Here is a 13,463-nt window from a genome sequence, read left to right on the forward strand (position 1 = left end):
GTTACTGTTTAGAGCGTCTGCAGGAAAGTCCTGTGTTCGATCAGTCGTATACGATTTATTACCCGACATTTCTGGATGTGTAGTATTTGGACACGACGGTATGCACTGAATGCAATTTGAAAGTCTGAAGTCGTGTTTTCTGTCTGCATCTCGCCTCCTGCCTTCCTACAGCAGTTAAACAGTTTACTGATAATCAACATTACTAGCTCAGATTTTGTGAACGTAAGACTGAAGTTGAACTGGTTTCAAACAGAAACTAAGGTTTTTATCGACAGGATGAGGCCAACATGAGAGGAAACTCGACAGGAAAACACAAGAAAGTAGATTTTTTGCAAAATTTAGGATTATAATAACTGAAAGCAGCCTCTCAAATCATAAAATCAACGCACAGTCTGAAACTACGAGCTAACAATGTGTAATGTGAATCTGATGTTGGTTTAAAACAGTAAACGGTGCTGTTAGGTAATGTGATAAAAACACAAGTGCTCTGGACTACATAACACACACACACACACACACAGAAACACACAGTGAAGAGGTGTACCCTTTGAAAAAAGGCTGTGTTTTATTGAAATACAGCAGACATCAACAGGTTGTTTTGCTGACCTGGGCAACAGAAACAGACCTCGAACACTTTTCAAATCAGCGTAAAAACAAACATCGATGGCTATTTTTCTCATTGGAAGTCAAAAAACTACAAAGACAATTTTTAACCTGGAGCTCAAACTGAGGAGACGCAGCCTCGCTTTGAGCCGCGGGCCGATCATCACAAGTGTCTTTGTCACGTCGGGAACTAAAACACGCCGGTGCTCCGCTTTGGGTTCTGACTGTCAGAAATGCTGGTATGTGAATTTAAAAATCAAGCGCACCTCGAGCTCTGCAGGAGACGATGTGAAAGTGTTCAGGACGGTTTCTGCGCCCAGGGCTGGTTGTTTGATAGTAGCAGTAGTAGAAGAAGCAGAACCTCAGTTATGAAGCAGGGCTGGCCTCAACTCCCCTCAAAAAGACGTTTAGTGCGCCTGGTTTTCACAAAAACAAATCAGAAACTGTGACTGTGACTTTGAAAACAGCTTATTTTTATGCGTTTCACTGGCTGTAATATTGAACACAGTGGTTTTATTTTTAATTTTAAAGGTTTTCTATTGTTGTGTGATACCAAATGAGCCTGTTTTTCATTGGGTTTAGGATATTTGCAGCTTGTACCAGCCACTAGTACAAGCTGTACTCACTGGCTGTAATTATTTAATTAAAGGTTTTATTACATGGGTAGATGTTTGTACTCTGTTGACTTCAAGGTTTTCTATCTATTGTGTGATACCAACTGAGCCTGTTTTTCTTTAGGTGCAGGAAAGGTGTAGCTTGTAACAGCTTGGTTGTTGCATAATAGACGTCGTGTCGTCTTGTTTCTTGTGTCCAGACAAAATATTCATCTTAGTTCCTGAACTCAATACACATTATTCACACAAACATGCAGAAGAAGAGACGCGTCTTCGGTTGGACGGCAGTGGTGGACAGTCAAATACTCAAATATCTCAAAACTTTCCAAAACCACCCGAACGAAGACACTAAAACTGTTTGATTCTTATTCGTCTGTTACTATATTACATATTACTTTTTCACTTGGCTATCTCTGTGTTGACTTCAAAGTTTTCCATCTCTGTGTGATACCTATCGAGCCTGCTTTTCATCGGGTTCAGCCTTTTCATTAAAACATGATCAAATACAGGCCTCCTGACTTATTTCTATCTTGTGTTTCTATCCTAATGCTGATTTGAGACCTTTTAAAGACACACAGCTGTCTGATAAAACCACCAGAACTAAGCGGCCGAGTCGCCAGAATATAATTTTAGCAGTTATAACGTTTCTGCAAACATTTGTACCAAAATTCGACATATCACATTACATGCTTATTAGCCACCTGTAGCAGCAGGTGGTGGGGGTGACAGTGGTGGCTTTATTACAGCCAACAAGGCTGACTAATGGATGACGTTCAGCTCGAGTCACACCATTGGATATTTTTAAGGAGACATTTCCATTCTCCTGGCTGCGTGATACCTATTGAGCCTGTTTTTTCGTTGGGTTCAGGAAAATTTGCAAATTACAGTTTGTTGCATACTCGCTGGTGTCATCTTGTTCCTTGTGTCGGGACAACATATTAACTTTAGTTCGTTAACCCAACACAAACATTATTTAACAGAAATGCAGAGTAAATGCGTCTTTACCTGCTGTTGATGTTTGAGACGCTTTGAAAAGGATGATAAAAAGCACCTGAACTATGACACTAACACTGTTTGGTTCTTATTCGTTGGGATGTTTCTCCATGATTGTAATTTTGCAAAAAGATTGTGCATCAGTTCTACACATTGATTTAAAAATGCAGCTTGTGTTGAACCTCCAGCATTGTGGATTTGCATTGCAGAAAGATTTATGTTTGAATCCAGCATGACGTGATCTCTAAATATCTGGGACTCGTTTCTGATAAAGGAAATGTGTTTCATGACAAGTCGTGATTGACTGGAGCTTTAAAAAAACCTTCTAAAGTGACAAACCTGAAGGTGTTAAAATAAAAAAAACAATCAGAGCTTTCACCTTTGACTGCAGGTGTTTCTACATTTTTGTTCTGTGACACGTTTGACATTAAAATCAAAGTGTCCAAGTGTGATTTAAAAAACTGAAGACAGCTGAATATGGAGGACGGATAAAGACCCCTGAAGTTTACTTGACGACAGAGGAAGATTTTCTCTGAAATTAAACATGTTGTCGATCATTGTTGGAGTTGGAAATGGTCGATCACCTCAGAGTTAAAATGGTTGCTGTCATCCTGCAGTGAAAACTGATCCCGTCAGGTGATCGCTGAAATCTTTTTGTGGAAACCAGGCGCAGCAGATACATTTCAAAGTGAGCAAACAGAGCAACTTTAAATGAAACAAAGGAAGGACTCGTGCACACTAGTCGCCCTAACCAAGGCGTTTTGATGTAGTGTGAATCAATCTGGAAGGTTTGATCGTCCAAAAACTGAGAGCAGAAAGTGTCGGAGCAAAGCAGTGACAAAGTTATATGATGAAGGCAGGAAATTATACAGATTAACAATAAACTTTTATCATCTAAAATCACCTGAGGGCACTGAAACTTAGAAATGTAATCATTTTAAATCACCTCAGGTAACACTCTAGCTAACCTGGAGCATGCCTGGCTGAGCTTACTTGCTCGCCAGCTAGCTTCCCAAGCTAGTTAGCTTGGTTTCTCAGCTGTAAACAAATCAGTCCGCCCTTTGAGGAGCAGTTAGCGCTCCAGCAGTAAACAGTGAGGGTGTAAACACAACTCTTTAAGGTCCAATTTGTATTTTGGGTTGGTGGCCAAGTGTCAGCATTTAACGAGTTGGGAATGAGACTCAAAAATCTACTTTCTTACAAATTGGACCTTTGAGCTACGACCCCAACAGGAAACATACGTCTTGCAGAAATCGGCGCGAGTTACGCTGGACAGACGCAGCATGGGGAGCGTTTGCGTTGGCGAGATGTCGGCATTTGGTCGTCGGAGCAAACACTCCCCATACAATGTTTTTCCAACGTAACTTCTATTTGTCAGGCCGACGTCTGCAGGACGCGTGTGTGCTATCAGCAGATATCTCCCTCCGTCTATACGATGCTAACCTTTGAGGGAACGGAGAACCAGAAAGACCAAAACAGTTTGCTGTTGGATTCTTTGTAAATCTGGTGTGATGAGCTTCTTCTGAAATGTTCCTGGTTCCCAGACTGTTCACAACATGTGACAAATATTTAAAAACTAAATTCTACTTTGATGCCAGCGGCCATTTTGTCAGATTCTGCGTCACAGTTTTTGGATCTCAGAAATCAAACCTCTTCTTCTTCTTCTTCTTTTTGCCGTCTGGCACCTTTTTTCACACAGATTGTCCTCTCAAATCAGCCCCTTCCAGGAAAAAAGTAAAAACTTTTATTTCTGCCACCACGAGCAGCTGTTTCAAACTTTATTCCTCCTCTTTTCACCAGCCAACGACTGATAAAAGTTTTAGAGCGTATTAAAACCCTCTCACAGATGTGTTTTAAACGGCTCTTCTGGTGCTAGTGTGCTCGACTCTTCCCTCTTCAAACATTCAGACAGTAAACCCCACAACATTTACTTAACTCCTCAAAGCAAATACATTCAATCATTCATCAGAAAAATATTCAATTAAAACTATACACTTGCAAAAATAAAAGTCTCTTGGAAGCTTTCTAAGGCTGAGCGTCCACCAGGAGCTTCTCTTTTTGCGGCGCTGCTTTCTGTTTGCAGAAGGACGAGCAGCGGCGGCGGCGGAGAGCTGTAGTGATGCAGAACGCTACGAGTTTAAAAAACTATGAAGACTTTAAGCAGAAACAAGCGTCTCGATCGACTCGAAAGTCGCCCAGTGGACGGAGTTTAAACCCTCCCCTCCCCCCTCTGCTGTGTTGTTGTTGAGGCCAGCCCTGGTATGCATTTGTAAATACAGTATTTCAGATATATGTAGTCTTATCATCTTTAAATCTGACCAGGACACTACAGCGGCAGAAGCAATACATAAAGAAGCTCATATTTTTGTTTTTACTATTATTCTTTTTTGTCGGAATGGAACTAGTTTCAACTAAGCCTACCAAGCCAACATGTAGTTATGTATTGAATAAAAGGCTATTTATCTTTTTTTTTTTTGTTTGTTTTTGTTTATTACAGGTGTGTATGATGGTGTGCAGGACGACAAACAGAGAGAGAGAGAGAGAGAGACAGAGAAAGAGAGAGAAAAACAATCGACGATGAAGAGAAACAAGAAAGGGAGGAAAGAGAGAGAGACAAAGAAAGTGAGAAAGGACAGAGCGAGGGAGAGAAACAGAGAGAAAAAGAGAGAGAGAGATTAAAGTATGATTCAGGCAGCATGATTCTGGATTGTGGTTTTCACTGTCGAGTGTGTTGTGAGATCGTTACCGTTGAATCCTTCTGCGCTTTGCCACCATTTTGACAGTTTCTCAACTGTTTGTTGTTTTTTTTTTGTCGTTTTTTTTTCACGTTGTTGTTGTTTGTTTGTTTGTTCCTTAATCGGTTTTTAAAACAAAGATCCACGACAGTCACTTGGTCGTTACAAGCATGTTCGTCGGAACAAGAAGTGCAGATTGGCTTAAGTTTCTTTCTTTGTTTTTTTTTCCTCCGGTGAGTTTTTTTTTTTTTTTTTTTGTCCTTTGCTTTTTCTTCAAAAAAGGGTTCCAGACAGAGTGGCTACAATAATAATAATAATATAATAATAATATAATAATAGCACTTGACTTCACTTCAGCACAGTAAAAAAAAAAAAAAAAGAAAAAAAAGAAAAAAGGTCCAAAGGTGCTTTTTTTGTGTTTTGTTTTTTTGAATCTGATTTGATGTGAAGCGAAGTCCCCCCTCTTCCTCCTCCTCCTCCTCCTCCTCCTCCTCCTCCCACCTCTCCTCTCAGCAGGGAAGTGGCGGGCGGAAGTCCAGTGCCGGTGAGATGAAGAAGAAGTGACTGAAGTATTGCCAACTGGTCCGTCTTTTTTTTTTTTTTTTCTTTTTTTTTTTTTTGTAGTGGTTCCACTCTGGTTCAGTACAAAAACAGAAAGAGAGACGGAGAAAGAAAAAAAAAACGTTGCACACACACTCACACACACACACATACACTCATAAACACACACTCATAAACACACACTCGTACAGACACACTCGTACAGACACACTCATTGCTGGCACCGTTTTTTTTTTTTTTAAGTGTCCATCAACAAAAAAAAAAGAAAGAAAAAAGAAAAAGATGTTAAAGAGCCGAGTGAGTGAGCGAGCGAGAGAGAGAGAGAGGGGGGCTTTAAAAACAAAAACAATAATTCAGAGGAGGTTTCGGGGGGACGAGTTGCTCCCATTTTACAAAATGTAACAAAATTTTTTCCGCAAAATTTTACAAATCCGTAGCAATACAGGAGAAAAAACCAAAAACAAAACAAACAAACATATATATCCTATTTACAACGAGAAGAAGAAGAACCCTTTTTTTTTTAAAAGTGTAGTGAGAATGCAGCAGATCCCAGCTTTGGCACTCGGCGTTTTTGTTTGTGGTTGTTTTTTTTTGTTGTTTTTTTTGTTGTTTGTTTGTTTGTTTGTTTGTTTTAAATCCACCCTGTCTGTCGGTCGATCTGTCGTCAGGTCGGTCGCTGTGTACAGTCAGACGGCTGCTGCTGCTGCTGCTGCTGCTGCTGCTTCAGGCACACATTCAGTGCTCCGGTTCGCCGTCTCCACGGCAACGCAGGTCACGCACAACATCACCTCGGCCACAAAACATCCGTCCGTCCGAGTTCACAACCTGCTAATCCCCCCTCTCACGAGACGGAGGCTGCTTCCTTCAGAGTGACTTAAAGGAGAAGTTCAGGGTTTTTTTATTTTATTTTATTTTTTTTTTACAGTAAAGTGCTCATTATGAAACTGGTTCCTTCTTAAAGGGAAAGTTCAGAGTGTTTGGAGACACAGATCGTCGAGGATCGGATCAGGATGTCGACCGAACCAAAACAAGCTTCCTCCTCCGGGGCGAGGGGGGGGGGATGTTTTTTGATCATCAGTCAAACTCCCTCTTAAAGGGAATGTCGGATCTTTTAAAGGGAAGGTTTCTAAATGTGGAAAACATGATATTCATGTTGACAAACTTTCTTCTGAGGGGAAAATGTTCCCGGTCATTAATCAAACGTCCTCTTAAAGGGGAGTTATCTATCGTCTGTGAAGGGAAGCTCTGGACTCCGAAGTCAAATTTCTACGACTTTTATGTGAATGTTCGTTGGTTAGGAGAGGACACGCCGTGCTGACGCCATTAAAAGATCAAACTGTGGAAATCATGATGGAAATGTGACGTTTCTGTGAGCAGCTCATGTTTTCAGCTCTGTTTTACTTCTTAAAGGGAAAGTTCAGAGACACGGATCGTCGAGGTTCAGGATGTCGACCGAGCCACAACAAGCTTCCTCCTGAGGGGAAAGTTAACGCTAATCAAACTTCCTCTTAAAGGGAAGTTATCTCGATTTAAACATATGAATCAAACCTCTTTTTTAGTGTAAAAATCATTTTTCCACGGACGACTTTTATGTGAATATTTGCTGGTTAAGAGAAGACACACGATGACGACGTCATTAAAAGAGTCAAAGCTCAAACTGAGGAACTCGTGATGGAAACACGTCTGTGAGTTTCATATATTAATGTGAGGAAGGTTTTTCGTCTCCACACACATCTGATGTTTTCAGCTCTGTTTTACTTCTTAAAGGGGAAGTTCACTGAGATCATGGAGGTTCAGGATGTCGACCAGACAAAAACAAGCTTCCTCCTGAGGGAGACAATGTTTCATCATCAATCAAACTCCCTCTTAAAGGGGATGTTTGTGACCTTTCTTTGTCAATAAAAATCCTCCTCTTAAAGGGAAGTTACTCAGATTGTAACAGACAAACTAACCTCGTTTTAAAGGGAAGCTCTGGACTCTGAAGTCACATTTTAACCAGATTTCAAGAAAGTCGTCCTTCCATCCATCACTGTTATGAGTCATACAGACACACGATGTGAGGCATCTTGGACAGCGAGGTACGGCAACACCCCTTGGACAAACTACAGACAGAACTGCAGTAAAAGCTGTCGAAATATTTGGATTATTATACTTTTGTGCTTCGATCTTAACTGATCATCTTTCAGGTATTACGTTACGTTCTTCGTAGAAATATATAATAATCATACTGACATGTTGATAAATGTTACAGCTCAAACAAGCATGAAACAAACAAAACCTTTTTTATCCTAATTAAACTGAATTTTTAAAGTTATTTTAGAGGCGTAAAAATGTTTCCTGTTCGTTGTTATCTTAGAAATGAACTTGCTTTTCTGTATGTGGTTTGTCCAGGTGGTGTTGCCGTACCTAGCTGTCCAAGATGGAGGACGTACGACACTCACAGTGACGAGATCTTTGTGATCATCAGACAAACTCCCACTTAAAGGGAATGTTTGAGGTTAAAGGGAAGTTATCTAGCCTGCAACCTACAAATCAGACCTCGTCTTTAAAACGCTAAATTTCCAGACAAATCAGGTTTCCGTCGGTTACTGTTAATGTAAACATCTGGTCGGCAGTCACGTTGCATTGTGGGTAAGGCGTTCGCCAGGTCGCGAAAAGGAAGAAGAAAACACGACGATATCTCAGCTGCTGCTTCGCCGATCAGCACGACGTTTGTTTAAAGTTTGTGAGTTTGTTAACCAATCAAAAAACAGTCTTAAAGGGACGGCTCTTAAAGGGGAAGCGCTCCCTTATTTTCTGGCGTGACTGCTGCGTGAACACGAAGCACACCGGTCACGTTTGTTCGACCAAAACTGTGGAATTATTTAAAAACAGTCGCTGTGATTGGCCGGCAGTCGGTCGCACTTTATTGATCCGTATCAGTTTGACTGTGTCCTACTGATTCCACCTTAAGAGGAAGCTCGAGACCTCTGTCGAACCCTCGATCGCCCACCATGACCGCTCACAGCAGCTCCTCACCTCTAATCTGTGTCTCTGATGGTGTTTGTGCACTGAGGCTCGTCTCTGGAGTGAAGATCTGCTCTGTCTTTTATTGTAACACTATTAAAACTCACATTACTGTGAGGAACGAAAAGAAAAGCAGCAATTTGAGATTTCAATTATCTTCACAGATCGTGACCCTGAATCTCTCCTCGCACTCCTCTGATTTTAATTTGGAAGCCTGTGTGCGCCTCGCCAAAATAAAATCTGAGCTCATCTTCTTTTTTTTTTTTTTTGTTGCTGTTGTTGAGAGCGTCGCATCTGCGGAGGAGTCGGGTCACAGCTCGGACATGACGGAGGACGATGTTGCGCGTGAGCTGTGATGCGACAATCAAGAGTTAAAAAATCGTTAAAAAATAAAAGCAAAAAAAAAAAAAAAAAAAAATACAATATCTGATCGTTTAAAAAACTCTTCTTTTGTTGCTCCATTCTCCGTCCACCTCGTTTTCTCTCCTCCTCCTCGTTTCCAGCAGCAGCGGCGGCGATGGCGGCAAAATCCTATTCGCACCTGAAAGAGACAGAAAAGAGAGAGAGAGGAAGAAATGTCAGTTTCACAAGAACTCAGATCAGCCCCAGAAAAAAAAACAAAAAAGGAGGAAACACAAATGAAAAAAACAGAAAAGGAGGGATTAAAAAGCAATTGTTGTGCCAGGAGCCGGTGTGCCTGGTCGCCTGGTGCTGCTGGGAACTGGGACACATTGTGAAATAACGGCGGCGGACCCGACCGGCCGGCCGGCTCGCTCTCTCTCTCTCTCTCCTGATCCATGTGAGAGGGAAGCGGTGTTAAAGTTGTGTTTTGTGTGGGAGTGATTAAAACGAGGCAGCCGCCGTGATTACACAAACAGGACAATGGACAGTAACACAAACACACACAAACACACAAACACACACAGAGTTCCCGTCTTGTTGTGGCGTCTCTGACTTTTAGTTTCACAAACTGTTGAGAGACGCGTCTTTAAACACTCGACGAAAACATAAAAACAACACTTTTGTTTGTGCTCATATTTTTCACAAGTTGAAGTTAAAAGGTTTTAAACTTTTTAACTTTTTACGTCTTTCTTTGAGCAAAGATTCTGTTAAAAATCTGTGTGACGTGAAAACAGTCCCTCCACCTGACAGGTGCGGCACATCAAGACACTGATAAAACACGATTAGTGCACAGGTGTTCTTTCACAATAAAAGGCTTAAATCTTAAATATTTTACTTCAACTTAAATACAATATAAACGCTTTCCGTTGTCGTCAGTAAAACTATTTAAGACTTTCTTCTCACAACTTTTGAGAAGAAATGTGTTAAAATCTGTGTGAGTGAACTCTCCAGGTGTGACTATCAAGATGCTGGTTAAACATTGATTAGTGCACAGGTGTTCTTTCACAATAAAAGCCTTAAATCTTAAATATTTTACTTCAACTTCAAAATAAAAGCGTTTAGATTTTTGTTTGTTGAGTGTAAAATGAGTTTTTCATCCACCGCTGCTGAACACACACAGGAAGAGTGTGTTCCTGTCCGTCATAAAGGTGCAGCAGGTGGCTCTGGAGACAGAAAGCTGATTATTGGGTCATCAGATACAGACGCTGGCAGACGATTGGTTGTGTTTGAGTGGAAGTGAAACTTTTTCTCTGCACACAAAAAGACTTCTCTGGCTCTTTGAGCAGAAATGTGGTAAAATCTTGTTTGCCAAGTGGTTCCCTCCACCTGACAGGTGTGGCACGATGGGAATAAACATCCTGATTATTCCACAGATGTGCTTTTGGTCCGTCTCATTAAAAGGCTCATCAGGATGGAACATTTTGGAGAGGAGCTCACTGACGTGGACTTTAAGTGAATTTCTGCTCAACATTTAGGAGGGAATAAACGCTTCGTGTGCCCGGAGCCACTCTCAGATGTTTTTACTTCAACTTGTGAAATCTGGAGCGAAAACAGAAGAGCTGAATTTACATTTTTGTCGAGTGTATCGACGAGTATATTTGATCAGATTTTAGTGAGAAGTCTTGTTTTTACTCACCACTTATTTTTAGTTTCAGTCACTGTCAGGCTGCTGTGGGTAAAGTTCAACACTTCCTGCAGATGTTTCAAAGTTTTATTACCTTAAAGTGAAACCTTAAGATGAAGGGTTGGAATAAATCCAATAAGGAAGATCTTTTCTATCAAATTCTGCTTTTGTTCCTCTGTGGGAGAATTTCTGACCCGTGTCACTTCCTGTTCAGATCTTTGTGATGTCACCATATCCAACCGATGATCTCCGGAGTTTATCTGCACATCGGTTTAAGAAGTAAAAGGTTTCTCCGCTCCCTGTTTCCTCTGAACTCTCTGTTAATATTTAGAAACTCAGCAGTGATGAAATCATCATCGGCTCCGAGTTAAAGAGGAAAATGAAGCACTTCTGTTCAGCTGTGAACAGCTGTTCAATCAGCTGTACAATCAGATACTGTTACACAACAGCTGACGGTCCAATATGGCCGACAGAGGGTGCGTTTCATTACCCTCGCACACACACACACACACACACACACACACACACACACACACACACACACACACACACACACACACACACACACACAAACAGCAGATATACAGTACAGGATGATGGAGGTCTACAATCACAGCATGCGACCGCATTTTCTCGGATTTTCAAACTTTTCCAGAAGCGGAGGAAACGTCAACAACAAATGATGTTGAATGTTTGATGTTTCAGACTTCTGTTGGTCCAAAGTTTAACTTCCTGAAGAGCAGGAACAGCAGGTCTGAAAGCACACGAATACAAAAATACATAACAGGCGACACGATACAGATCTAATTTAAAATAATCTAATAAACTTGCTAGTAAGCCGAAAACAAATCTGGTTAAATAAGCAATTTCTTTAATTAATGCTCAGTTTCCTTAACGATCAGTTACCGGTTAACCTTTAATAATATATTAAAAACAATATGTGAGAAAACTGTTTTAACCACTGACTGAACTCTGACTGTCACTGTTCAACATCAGGCCCGACAAAATCCAACACAGGCTAATAAATCACTAAATATCAGTTTGTAACGATTGTCTTTTTGGATTTTCTACATTAAAAATTATTTGTATGTTAGTATCTAATTGTGCCCATCTTTGGTTGCTGGTTAATGGCGAGTCATTACTCGTTAAAATTCCTGATCCAGCGCGGATAAAGTTGCGAATAAAATCCTACGGTCAGTATCATCAACACACACTCTGCGTCTGCCATCTCAAAAACATCCCGGTTCATGCTCAAAACTGTTGAAACGCAGTCTTGAACAGTGGTCTCTGGCTTCTCGCCCAGTCACCAAAATAAAGCGCTTTTACATTTCTGCAAACCACGGACACGTTAGGATTTGTATGCATCATATCACCCTCACATCACATGTATATGAGCTGTTATTATTAAGCTCAGTGTTGTTACGAGATAAAATGAATCGCAAGACAGTAAAGTTGAATCTTCTTTTTTGAAAAGTGTATTAAATCCAAATGCGGAGGCTTGTGCAGCCTCGGAGGAGGTCTGAGCTCTCTCATCTCTCTCTGGTGAAAGATTTTGACCTTTCTGCTGTTTGAATGCACTTTACAGTCATTACACAAAAATACAGATGTTTGAAGTAACATGAGGACTGCAGCCTCGGATGACGAAGCTGCAAATCTAATATTTTTTACTAGGAAAGAAAACGTCCTCTTTATTAACACTAATGATACAAAATTTAAAACAGATTATTGTGATTTTATTCCGAGATCATAGTGACCTGGAAGCAGGTAACTTTCAGTGTGTGCTGCCTCTGTGTTTTACATTATAATGATGACAGCGAGGGAAAAGCACTGCAGCATTTTGGCAATTAAGCCTTCATCTATAAGCTACGACTGTTGATAAGTTATTATGGGACGCTGCGCCGCGCTCGGCTGATTAAATGAAGCCCCGAGCTGCTGTGATTAGTGAGACAGGACAATGGATGGCGCACACACACACACACACACACACACACACACACACACACACGCACACACACACAGAAAAACCATTAACACACACAGAGACAGGCTGGAGACATCGTGCCACATCAATTTGCACTGCAGGAATTTGTTTTTGCTACATCAATCGTTACGACTCCTTAATATAATCCGATAGCATCGCTCTTTATCCGTCTTTAGTAGGATCATCTCTGCTGCTGTGACCTCTGACCTCTGACCTGACCCACCCACCCAGACATTACACTTAAAGCTGGACACACAGTGCATGTAAATTACTCTGATGCATTGTGTTAACTAACAGTTCACGTTTTTTAATCTTCATTTCTGTGCAGCCAGCACTCGCACACTGAGAGCAAACAGGTTGGTTTTGTTAATTGGCAATTCGGATGAAGTTTTTTTTAAACAAGACAACAAAAAATGAAGCCGGAGAAAACTGTGTTGGAGGGTCAGGGTGCAGATGTGACAGCAGGAGAGTATTTAAATACAATAAAGAGCCAAATATTCTTTTCTTTTCTTTTTGTGTTGCAGGCAGGTGCGCCTTGAACGTCGTATCCAAAGTGCACAAGCAAAAAACTAATTTAGTTTTTTTTCTGAAATAAAGACAGAAACATGCAGAGGACTTTTTACTTTTTACGCTAATTTAATCTTTGTGGTGGTGGAAAAAGACGAGGTCAGTACCGCACAGACACACACACACACAAAAACATTCAACCACGTCTGAACAAAACAAAGTCTGATTCAAAACCTGACGTTTGATTTATTCTCCTCGGTGTACCAGAGGGGCGGGGCTTCACAACGTGACATTAGGTGATTTTTACCGATTGTCACTCAGTAACTGGCAGTCGGTGTGACAAACCCCGCCCGGGTGGCACTGGAGGAGCTTAAAACAAACACAACTTGAGCGTCTGGTCCAGCAGAGCTGAGTGGCAGCAGACTGAAGGCATCAGA

The 13,463-nt window shown here is 41.0% G+C and overlaps 1 protein-coding gene across 1 annotated transcript in view; it reads right to left on the minus strand.

Annotated features, from left to right (window-relative positions):
• Positions 1–541: 541 nt before the first annotated feature.
• Positions 542–13,463, minus strand: part of LOC140993515 (zinc fingers and homeoboxes protein 2-like) — a 122,207-nt gene continuing 109,285 nt past the window's right edge. The window contains exon 5 of the mRNA XM_073462974.1: positions 542–9,053. The gene's annotated coding sequence lies outside the window, so the exon portion shown is untranslated. The remainder of the gene's footprint in view (positions 9,054–13,463) is intronic.

The sequence above is a fragment of the Pagrus major genome, chromosome 3 (genome assembly GCF_040436345.1).
Source record: "Pagrus major chromosome 3, Pma_NU_1.0".
Taxonomy (NCBI): Eukaryota; Metazoa; Chordata; class Actinopteri; order Spariformes; family Sparidae; genus Pagrus; species Pagrus major.